Consider the following 10,222-nt stretch of genomic DNA (forward strand, 5'->3'; position numbering starts at 1 on the left):
CTCCCCGCCCCCCCCCGCCTCAGCGTCCCGCCCCTCTGCTCCCCTGGGAGAGCCCCTGCTCCGCCAGTACTTATGCTGGTGGCGGTTCCCCTCTGTCCAGCGCCTCCAGATCTTTCCTGGAAAGAAAGATGTGGCCAGCCCGTTTTAGCCCCGGGGAAGACGGCGCTGAACTCCTCACCCCCCCCCCAACCCCACCCCAGGGATATAGTATTTTGGGGCGAACCTGGGTCTAGAGCTTTGGGAGGCAGGTTCGGGAACGAAGGAAAACGCCCCCACTGCCTGGAATCTTGAGTCTTTCCCTCGGCGCCGTCTTCGTCCCTAGGCGTGGTGGCGCCCCCCGCACCGGGATCCGTCTCCACCGCAGCGAGCTGGCCCTCCGCTTTGCCGTCGGTTCCTTGTCCCCTCCGTGCCCCCCCGGTCACTTTTCTGATCTCCGAAGCTAGTGCGCACCGCCTGCCCTGAACGGGCCTCCTCAGGGCTACCCGATGTCGTGGCGCCCTCCCCCAGGGCTCCTGCGCCAAGGCCTCCCTGGTGGCCCAAACTGGTGACCGCCCACTCTAGGGACCACTTGGAAATAGTGCGGCTTATCTCTCAGGCAGCTGCTTCGGGGTTTCCCCTTGTTCGGTTTTTTTGGCCTCCTAAATAGAGTGTGCCCCGAGGTTTGGGTTATGCCTTGAGACCTGTCTTCCCCGTCTGTCCCTAAGAGAGCTCAGTCCCTGGGGTTCAGCTGTCACATCTCCAAAGATGGCTTCCATAGGTACATGGGCCTTCCTGCTTCATCTGGGTTCTTCACCTCATCAGTACCTGAATATGCTGCCCATCCGTCACTCTCCTCTTCCTTCCTCCAGGGGAGCGTCTCTGACGCTGCCCCAACCCCTTCTTCGCCTTTCATAACACCTCAGTCACCAAGCCTTTTTCTTGAACTTCTGTCCCCTTCCTGCCCGGTTCCATCCCATACCACTTCCTATTGAATGTCTGTTCAATTGGCGAATGATCATAGTCTTTCTCCCAGCCTTTTGTGTCTCTGGTCACTTCGCGATTTTTCTTGAGGCACTACTTCTCACGCTTGGCTCCTCCTTAAAAACCTTGAAGTGATGTCTTGGTGTCCAAAATGGTGGCCATCAATCTTTTGATCTTGTACTTTTTCGGAAAAAAGACTTTAGATCACTCACCCCCAGTATATGTGTAGTAAAAGCAAACCAAAGAAGGGCGTTTTAAATGGATGAGGTAGATGGGATAATGTTTTTTAAAAAGTTTGTGGAGGACAAAATGGTAAAAATTTTTAAAAAGTGTTGAATGTGTCCCCCTATTAAAAAAAATTATTGAGGGGCGCCTGGGTGGCTTAGTCGGTTAAGCGTCCGACTTTCGCTTAGGTCATGATCTCGCGGTTCGTGNTATTGAATTGGTTGTGAGACACCTATTTGCAAGTTATGTTTCTAAGTTTAGGTAAATTATGAGTGAGTATAAAGGGTGTCCTCCAAGTCACAGTAACCCAGGAAATCTTGGAGGAGGAAAGGAGGGCAGAGGGTAGAAAGATAGAAAGGGAAAGAACGTTCTAGCACTATACTGAATAACAAGGAGTTGTAAGGCCTTGTTATCTTTTTTTTTTTTTTTTTGGTGCTTTTCTGTTTTGTTACTAGAAATTCTTCACCTAGCGTTGGCTTTTAGTTTTAAATACATATTTCTCTTCTAATTCTTTACTCTGGATATTTTCAAAATATACTGAAGTAGAGAAAAGGGAATAATGAACTGTCATGTGCCCATCATTTCAATTCAACAGTTTTCAAAATATGGCCAGTCTTATTTCATTTATTTCACCCCTCCATCCCTGTCCCCAGCTCCAACATCTTATTTCTTAAATTCTTTAGTATCTCTGAAGGATAGGGACTCTATTTTATTGACATACCCTCAGTAAAACAATTATAATTTTTTAGTTACAATTTTAATGTACTTTAATATCCAGTTGGTGTTCAAATTTCCGTGATTGTCTTACAATAGGACTTGATTTTCAGGAAAAAAACCTATGGAGACAATTCATAATTGTTTAAATATGTTGCGTATCCAATATATTTAGCAACTTTCAATTTCTTACACACAATATGTTTAGAAACTTTAGTGGTTTAGTTTTTTTTTTAGAAACTTTAGTTTTTTGTTTTATGAATATTATTCTGGTATTTGTGGTGTGTGTGTGTGGTTTAAAACATCAAAACGATCTTAAACTCATGTTTAAATTCATTAGTGAAGCGATGAATTCTTACTACGTTTATTGGTCTAGTTGTATTTTTTTATTTCCTTTTTCATCACTTCAATAGGAGAGTTAAAAATTTTTAATCCATTTAAATGTATTATGTCCTTATAATGGGACTCTTGGGAGAATTTTTTTGGACTCAAAACCTAGAAAATACGTTTTTTCCCGAAATATGTTTTAAAAATACCCCCCCCCCCTTAGAAAAGTCATAAAATCTTCTAAAACTTGACATACGGGAGTCTAAGGACTTTCTTTGTGGATTACAGGTTAATGGGATCTGTTGACCAACTGATATTCATATTGAACTTACCATTACTGTTCTCTGCCTGAGGACAGCTTGCCTTTTGCTGGACTTAGCAAACTTCCTTTATATTTCTTTATATAAAATTTCTTTTATATTCATAGGTAGGATTTCTCCTATGTATCCTGTAGCTGTCATCTTTCTATTTCTTTTTAGCAATACATGGTAGTCAACAGGGCTTGCTTCAGTGTTGGGTATTTATTTGTTTTGGTGCATCAGTTTGGAGAGTTCTATTTTGCTTTGCTAAAATATATGCCCACACTGGAGTTCTAATCCCAGTTCTGACGCAAACAATAACTACCAGTTAGTGAACAAAAAGCTATGTATCAAGCACTTTAGAGACGGTATCCAAGAGACTCTTTATCTCCTGAGACAGGTATGATAAATCTCATCTTGGGGCGCCTGGGTGGCTCAGTTGGTTAAGCGTCCGACTTTGGCTCAGGTCAGATCTCATGGTTCATGGGTTCGAGCCCCGCATCAGGCTCTGTGCTGACAGCCCAGAGCCTGGAGCCTGTTTCAGATTCTGTGTCTTCCTCTCTCTCTGCCCCTCCCCCGCTCATGCTCTGTCTCTCTCTGTCTCAAAAATAAATAAACTATCAAAAAAAATTAAAAAAAATCTCATCTTAATGTAAAGGAACTCAGGCCCAGACCTCTTTAGAGATCTACTGAAGGTCACACAGCAGGTAGCTGGCAGAGTTCTTGTGGAATCCAGATCCTTCTGCATGGTTTCTTAACTAGCCACTTGTGTTGTGAAGTAGCTGCATAAAGTACGACCTTTCATTAATTCAGGTTTTTGGGTTTTCGGTGTTTTGTTTTTCAAGCATGACTGTTTAACTGTGTAAAGCAGGCTGTCTGAGCGTTTTCAACTAGCTTTGCGGTTTTTGCCAATGTGGGTGTTTCTTTCCTCTGGGCTCTTTTCCTGTTTGTATGCCTTTCCCATTTGGTTAAGTGTAACTTTGGGTGGGGTGGGTAGATGGGAAGAGGTTTAATTGACTCTTTAAGAAATTGAAAAAAAGCGCCCAAATTGCAAAGACTAATGTGACAAGCATCAGAGTGTACATATACTCTGAGTATGTAATATAACAAAAGTTTTATTAAAGAAAGTATAATATAATCAGATTATAACTCACCTCTCAGAATGTTTATGTTTTCCATTTTTGCTTATCTTTTTAAAGTAAAATAAAAAGCATAACAGGCCTAAAACTACTTTCTATTTCCTAGTCTCATTCCCTTCAGTCCCCAGAAGCAACATCAGTTAAGATCATAATGTGTGTTCTGGGGCGCCTGGGTGGCTTAGTCGGTTAAGTGTCCGACTTTCACTTAGGTCATGATCTCGCGGTTCGTGGGTTCGAGCCCCGCGTCGGGCTCTGTGCTGACTGCCAGCTCAGAGCCTGGAGCCTGTTTCAGTCTGTGACTCCCTCTCTCTCTGACCCTCCCCTGCTCACGCTGTCTCTCTCTCTCTTAGAAATAAAACATTAAAAAAAAATTAAAAAAAAAAAGATCATAATGTGTGTTCTGCCTCTCCATGCTTTTCTAATTTCCTACTGTATGTATTTGTATCCATGCACAAAATGTAATGTTTTGTGTGTTTTTTTAAGACTTTATTTTATTTATTAGAAACATTGTTTTAAATGTTTATTTATTTTTGAAAGAGAGACAGAGCGGGGGGGGGGGGGGNGGGAGACAAAGAATCTGAAGCAGGCTCCTGGCTCAGAGCTGTCAACACAAAGCCCGAGGGCGGGCCCGAACTCGCCCGAACTCACTGGCCTTTGAGATCTCGACCTGGGCTGAAGTCGGATGCTTAGCTGACTGAGCCACCCAGGTGCCCCTAAATAGTTTATTTTTAAGTAATCTCTACATCCAACATGCAGCTCGAACTTACAACCCCAAGATTGGTTGACTGAGTTAGCCGGGCGCCCTGTGTTTTATGTATTTAGAATTTTTTACTCTGTGTTATGTTTTGGGGATCTATTCATGTTGATACATAAAGATCTGATTTATTCATTTTAACAGCTGTATAGTATTTCATATGATTTATAGCACAGTTCAGTACCTCCTGCTCTAATACTGGGCATCTGGGATATTTCCAATTTTTTTTTCTGTAACAAACCATGCTGTCAAGAATATACATACCTCTGTTGCTTCTCCAGAGTAGGTTATTACGAAGTGGAGTTGCTGGGTTGAATGGTTGCAGTTTCTTTTAAAAAAAAAAAAAAAAATTTTTAATGTTTATTTTTTTTGAGAGAGAGACACACAGAGTGTGAGCCGGGGAGGGTCAGAGAGAGAAGGAGACACAGAAAACGGGAAGCAGGCTCCAGGCTCTGAGTTGTCAGCACAAAGCCCAACGTGGGGCTCAAACTCACGAACTGTGAGATCATGACCTGAGCTGAAGTCGGCCGCTTAACCGACTAGCCACCCAGATGCCCTAAATGGTTGCAGTTTCAACTTTTCCAGATTCAGACACGTATTTTCATGCTTGAGAGTCCCGGTGTCCCCATCTTATGGCCAGTTGGCACTTGGTATTATCAGACTTTTTACATTTATGCCAATTAGAAGGGCATAAGCTGGTTTATCTTATTGTTTAATTTTTTAAAAAATGTTTTATTTATTTCTAGGAGAGAGAGAGAGAGAGAGAGAGACAGCGTGAGCAGGGGAGGGTCAGAGAGAGAGGGAGTCACAGACTGAAACAGGCTCCAGGCTCTGAGCTGGCAGTCAGCACAGAGCCCGACGCGGGGCTCGAACCCACGAACCGCGAGATCATGACCTAAGCGAAAGTTGGACGCTTAACCGACTAAGCCACCCAGGCGCCCCTCTTATTGTTTAATTTTAAAGGAATTTTCCCTTTGAAGTTTGTAGTATGTGATATTTAAATCTTACGAAAGAATATAAAGCGTACCATGAGTTATCTGTGTACCCATGAATCAGCTTCAGAAATGCAATATTACTGTTATCTCTCCCCCGAATTCTCTCCCTTGATCCTCTCCCTCATCTTAGATGTGATAACTAGAGATAAACTGTTCTTTTTTTCTCTTCAGCTTTATGGGGGGTATCATGGGCTAATAAATGTCATTTATATTTAAGGTGGTATTTTGTTTTTGTTTTTAAGTAATCTGTATACCCAAGTGAGGCTTGAACACCTGACCCCAGGATGGAGTCCCATTCTCTCAGACTGATCTAGCGAGGCGCCCCACAACATGATATTTTGATATGCGTATACATTGTGAAATAATTCCGTCAGTCAGGCTAATTAACCTATCTCATCAATTTGCCGTCTTTTTTTGATCACAGAAACACTTAATGATCAACTTTCTTAGCAAATTTTGAGTATACATTATTATTATCTAAAGCCACCATGGTGTACTTTAGAGCTCCAGAATTTGTTCATCTTATAACTGAAAAGTTGTGTCCTTTGACCAGTATCCCCACTCTAGTCCCTGGCAACCACCATTCGACTTTGTGTGGGTTTGACTCTTAAGATTCTACATGTAAGAGATCGTACAGTTATTTGCCTGTGTCTGACTTACTTCATTTAGCACAATGTCTTTTAGGTTTATCCATGTTGTTGCAAGTGGCAGGATTTCCTTCGTTTGAATCATGCATATTCCTTGGCATATCTATATTTCTATGTCTGCATCTGTGTGTCGCACTGTCTTCATTCATCTGTTGATGGACATTTAGGTTGTTGCCATATCTTGGCTATTGTGAATAATGCCACACTGAACATAGCAGTGTGGGTATCTCTTTGAGATACCAATTTCATTTTTTTGGATGTGTATCTAGAAGTGGGATTGCTGATTATATAGTAGTTCCATTTTTAACTTTCTGAGGAATCTCTGTACTTTCTATAGTGACTGGATCAATTTGCAGTCATACTGATACTGCTCTGCATTTGATTTTTATTTTTCCCATAATACATTTACTATTTTTTAATATATATGTGTATTTCTTTTTTATATTAAAAATTTTTGAGAGAGAGAGCGATTAGGGGAAAGGGGCAAAGGGAGTGAGAGAATCTCAAGTAGGCTCTATGCTCAGGGTGGAGCCCAATGCAGGGCTTGATCCCATAACCATGAGATCATGACCCAAGCTGAAATGAAGAGTCAGAGACTCAACCGACTGAGCCACCCAGGTGCCTCTAGTGTGTATTTCTAAGCAATATTTAGTATTGTTTTGCCTGTTTTCAAGCCTATGAATGATTTCAATACTAGGTGTGCAAACAGTTGATTTCTTTGCTTTTATGTGCACAGCATGATTCTGAGACTCACCCCTAATGTACAGAGCCCTGTTTGGACTTCTGCCCTGGGCCCTCACTCTTTGCGGAGTCCATGAGGCCATCTAGAACCTCTAGCCCCCAGTTTCATTCTGGACCATGCTCTGGGTTTCTGGGACCCTGGAATTCCCAAACCCACTGCCAGAGCCTGGATGGCTTCTTCCCTAGGCCTTCCCACACGTGGCTGGCATGTCCATTGCGTCCATACGATGGCTCTGGCAGTGCGGGACACAGCCTGGGGTGAGAAGAGACGAGTGGTAGGCCAGAGTTTGAAGCCAGGGCCGACTTTCTTCATTCTCCTATATCTTATCAGAGAACTTGGTGGAGTCTGAGAATTCTCAATTCGAACTTGGCTTTCCAGGTCATTATGAAAGTATGTTATTGAGACAGGAAGATAGAGCATATTTTATTGAACCATTGCAGAGCTTGATTATTTATTTCTAAATGTTTGGGCCCTTGGCGCGTGGACCTCCATTTTGCTCTGAGTCCCCTGCTTTAGTTCTTTCGAATGTAGAACTTTCTTTTGTAGGAATGTGTGCCGTTTAATATCAGTTTTTCTTACTATCAAAATATAGATTGTTTTTAATTTTTTGCTATTACAAACCATGATGCGTTGAATTTGTATGGTATCTCTCTCCATGTGTACCAATAGTTCCCTAGATATCACGTTTATCTTTGTTTTTTATGAGATGATGCCAAATTGTCTTCCAAGTCTGTAATAATACCAGGTTTTACTACCACTGGAAGAATATGAGCATTCCCTTGCTTCATATCTTCGCTGTTTGACACCGTCAGCCGTTTTTCGTGGGGTAGGGAATAGATAAAGAGGTACCTTAGCTTTATTGCTTTGCTGGCCAAAGGAGGCCTCAGCAGGCTATGGCCTTCAAAACCCTGCAAGCCTGCCTGGAGGAGACATCGTCAGCCTTTTAAAATTAGTGCCAATACAAGGAATATGAAATTGTATCTCATTGTGGTTTTAATTCTTTATATATTTCTGGCTCTCCAGCCACTCTAAGACCTAATGCTCAAATTTTACGTTTGCCTTACTTGGTGCCCTGATTCTTAGCTGTTGCTTCTTACTTCCATCTTGCTGCTTTTTTTTTTTTTTGCATCTTATTGCTCTATTTATTTTTGCTTATAATAGTGTTGGTTTATTTATTTATTTATTTTACTATTTTCAAGTGTACAGTTCACACTTATCTTGATGAGCTCTGAGTAAAGTATAGAATTGCTGAACCACTATAACGTCAACGTGAAACAAATATAACATTGTGTATTAACTATGCTGGAATTAAAAAGAATGACCTTCAAACTGGGCGGGGGGAGAAAAAGTACAGTTGAATGGCAACAAGTACATTCGTGATGTTGTACAACCATTACCGCTATCTAGTTCCAGAACATTTTCCTCACGCCAAACAGAAACCCTCTACTCATCTATATACCCTGTCTTTCCCTCTCCCCCGCCCCTGGCAGCCTCCAGTCTACCGGATTCTCTGGATTTGCCTTTTCTGGATATTTCCTACAAATGGAATCACACGCAGTATCTGTCCCATTGTGTCTGGCTTCTTTCACTTAGCATAACATTTGTTTCAAAGGTTTGCCTTTTACTTTTGCATGTTCCCTATCATTTGTGTGGCGTATTTACCGAGGAGGAGTCTTTCTGGAAGTGCCTTCTGTTACCAGTTGTGCTCTGTCCGTGCGAGGAGTCTTGCGGTTAGGCTGATGGCCATAGAGACTGCTGTTTCCTGTGACAACAGGGCCCAGAGGGGTGTGTGGTCCAGAAGAATCATTTGGGAATTTTTATTCTCTTGTCAGATTTGTTCCATGTTTGTTTTCATTTGGTCAAATCTAACTTTCGATTTCTGCAGCCTTCTGCAGAAATTAAGCTAAGAAACGTAACATTATAAGTGATCCTATGAATCTTGATAAAATGTTGAGTGAGTGACAGAAGCATCTGATAACAATAGATTTTCTACTTTTTTGATAGTATAGAGATGGCGGAATTAAACAGTGAAACTAAATACAGATTTGTTTTCCTTCCACAAAAGGGTTCTCATTTGCTTACCAATCCTGACCGTATTTACTTCCAAACGGGTATCTCTGATCTTTACCCACAGGCTACTCTGGAACTGGTAAGGCTCCGGGATGGGGGTGGAAAAGGAGTGAAAGAATCCAGAAGGACTTGGCATTTCAGGCCCTGGGAGAAATCAGTTTAAACAGGTGGGAACAAAGGAGCTAGAGAGAATGGAGACCCGGTTCACTGTCTTTTGGGCTCTGCCACACTTGAGAAAGATTTTCATCCATTTCAGACCACTTCAGAATGTCAGGTTAACAGGTCACCTAAGGGACTAATCTCCAAACATTTTGATTCCTCCCCCCTGTCAATGAAAAACATTTTGAGCATATACTCCTGTTACGTATATATTTACTTAAAAATCACATAACTAATGTATAACTCGTAATTTGTATATTAAATATTTACTCACTTTTTTCTCTTTAAAAAAAAGTTTATTTATTTTGAGAGAGAGCGAGAGCGTGAGTGAGCAAGCGGGACAGGGGCAGAGAGAGGGAGAGAGAGAATCCCAAGAGGCTCTGAACTCTGCAGGGCTTGATCTCACATACCTTGAGGTCAAGATCTGAGCCAAAACCAAGAGTTGGACACATAACTGACTGAACCACCCAAGTGCCCCTCATTTTTTTCTTTTAAAAAAATCTTGAAAATCAACTTTATTGAGGTGTGACTTACATACCGTAAAATGCACCCACTTAAAGCATCCAGGTTGCAGAATCTCGATAAACGGATGTACACCTATGTAACCCTCGCCATGATCCAGGTGTAGAAAATTTGTTAGTTCCTTTTTTTTTTTTTAAAATGTTTTATTTATTTCTGAGAGAGAGNGTGTGCGTGTTTTTTTTTTAAATGTTTTATATATTGCTGAGAGAGAGAGAGAGAGAGAGAGAGACAGCCAGCATGAACAGGGGAGGGTCAGAGAGAGAGGGAGACACAGAATCTGAAACAGGCTCCAAGCTCTGAGCTGGAAGCAGAGGGCCCGACATGGGGCTCGAACCCACGAACCGTGAGATCATGGCCTGAGCCGGTCGGACGCTTAACCGACTGAGCCACCCAGGCGCCCCAAATTTCTGTTAGTTCTAAAGATGACCTTGTGCACCTTCTGAGTTAACCAGTTAATCTTCCCTACTCCTCTGCATCTTATAACCCAGGCAATATTTTTTTACTTTTTTAGGTAAGAAATGACATGTAAAGAGTTGTAACATTTTTTCCCCCTACCCTGAGTTTATCAGCCTTGGGTAGCCCGTGGTGTATAGTAGGTACCCAGCTTGGGAGCAGTACTTCTTAGACTTTGATATAGATCTGAAGCACTTGGGGGAGGGCTTACGAAAA

The 10,222-nt window shown here is 42.0% G+C and overlaps 1 protein-coding gene across 2 annotated transcripts in view; it reads left to right on the plus strand.

Moving 5' to 3' along the window:
• The window catches only part of ZC3HAV1 (zinc finger CCCH-type containing, antiviral 1), a 66,670-nt gene that overhangs the window by 912 nt on the left and 55,536 nt on the right, over window positions 1–10,222 (plus strand). The window lies entirely within an intron of this gene.

The sequence above is a fragment of the Crocuta crocuta genome, unplaced genomic scaffold (genome assembly GCF_008692635.1).
Source record: "Crocuta crocuta isolate KB4526 unplaced genomic scaffold, BGI_CrCroc_1.0 scaffold228, whole genome shotgun sequence".
Lineage (NCBI taxonomy): Eukaryota > Metazoa > Chordata > Mammalia > Carnivora > Hyaenidae > Crocuta > Crocuta crocuta.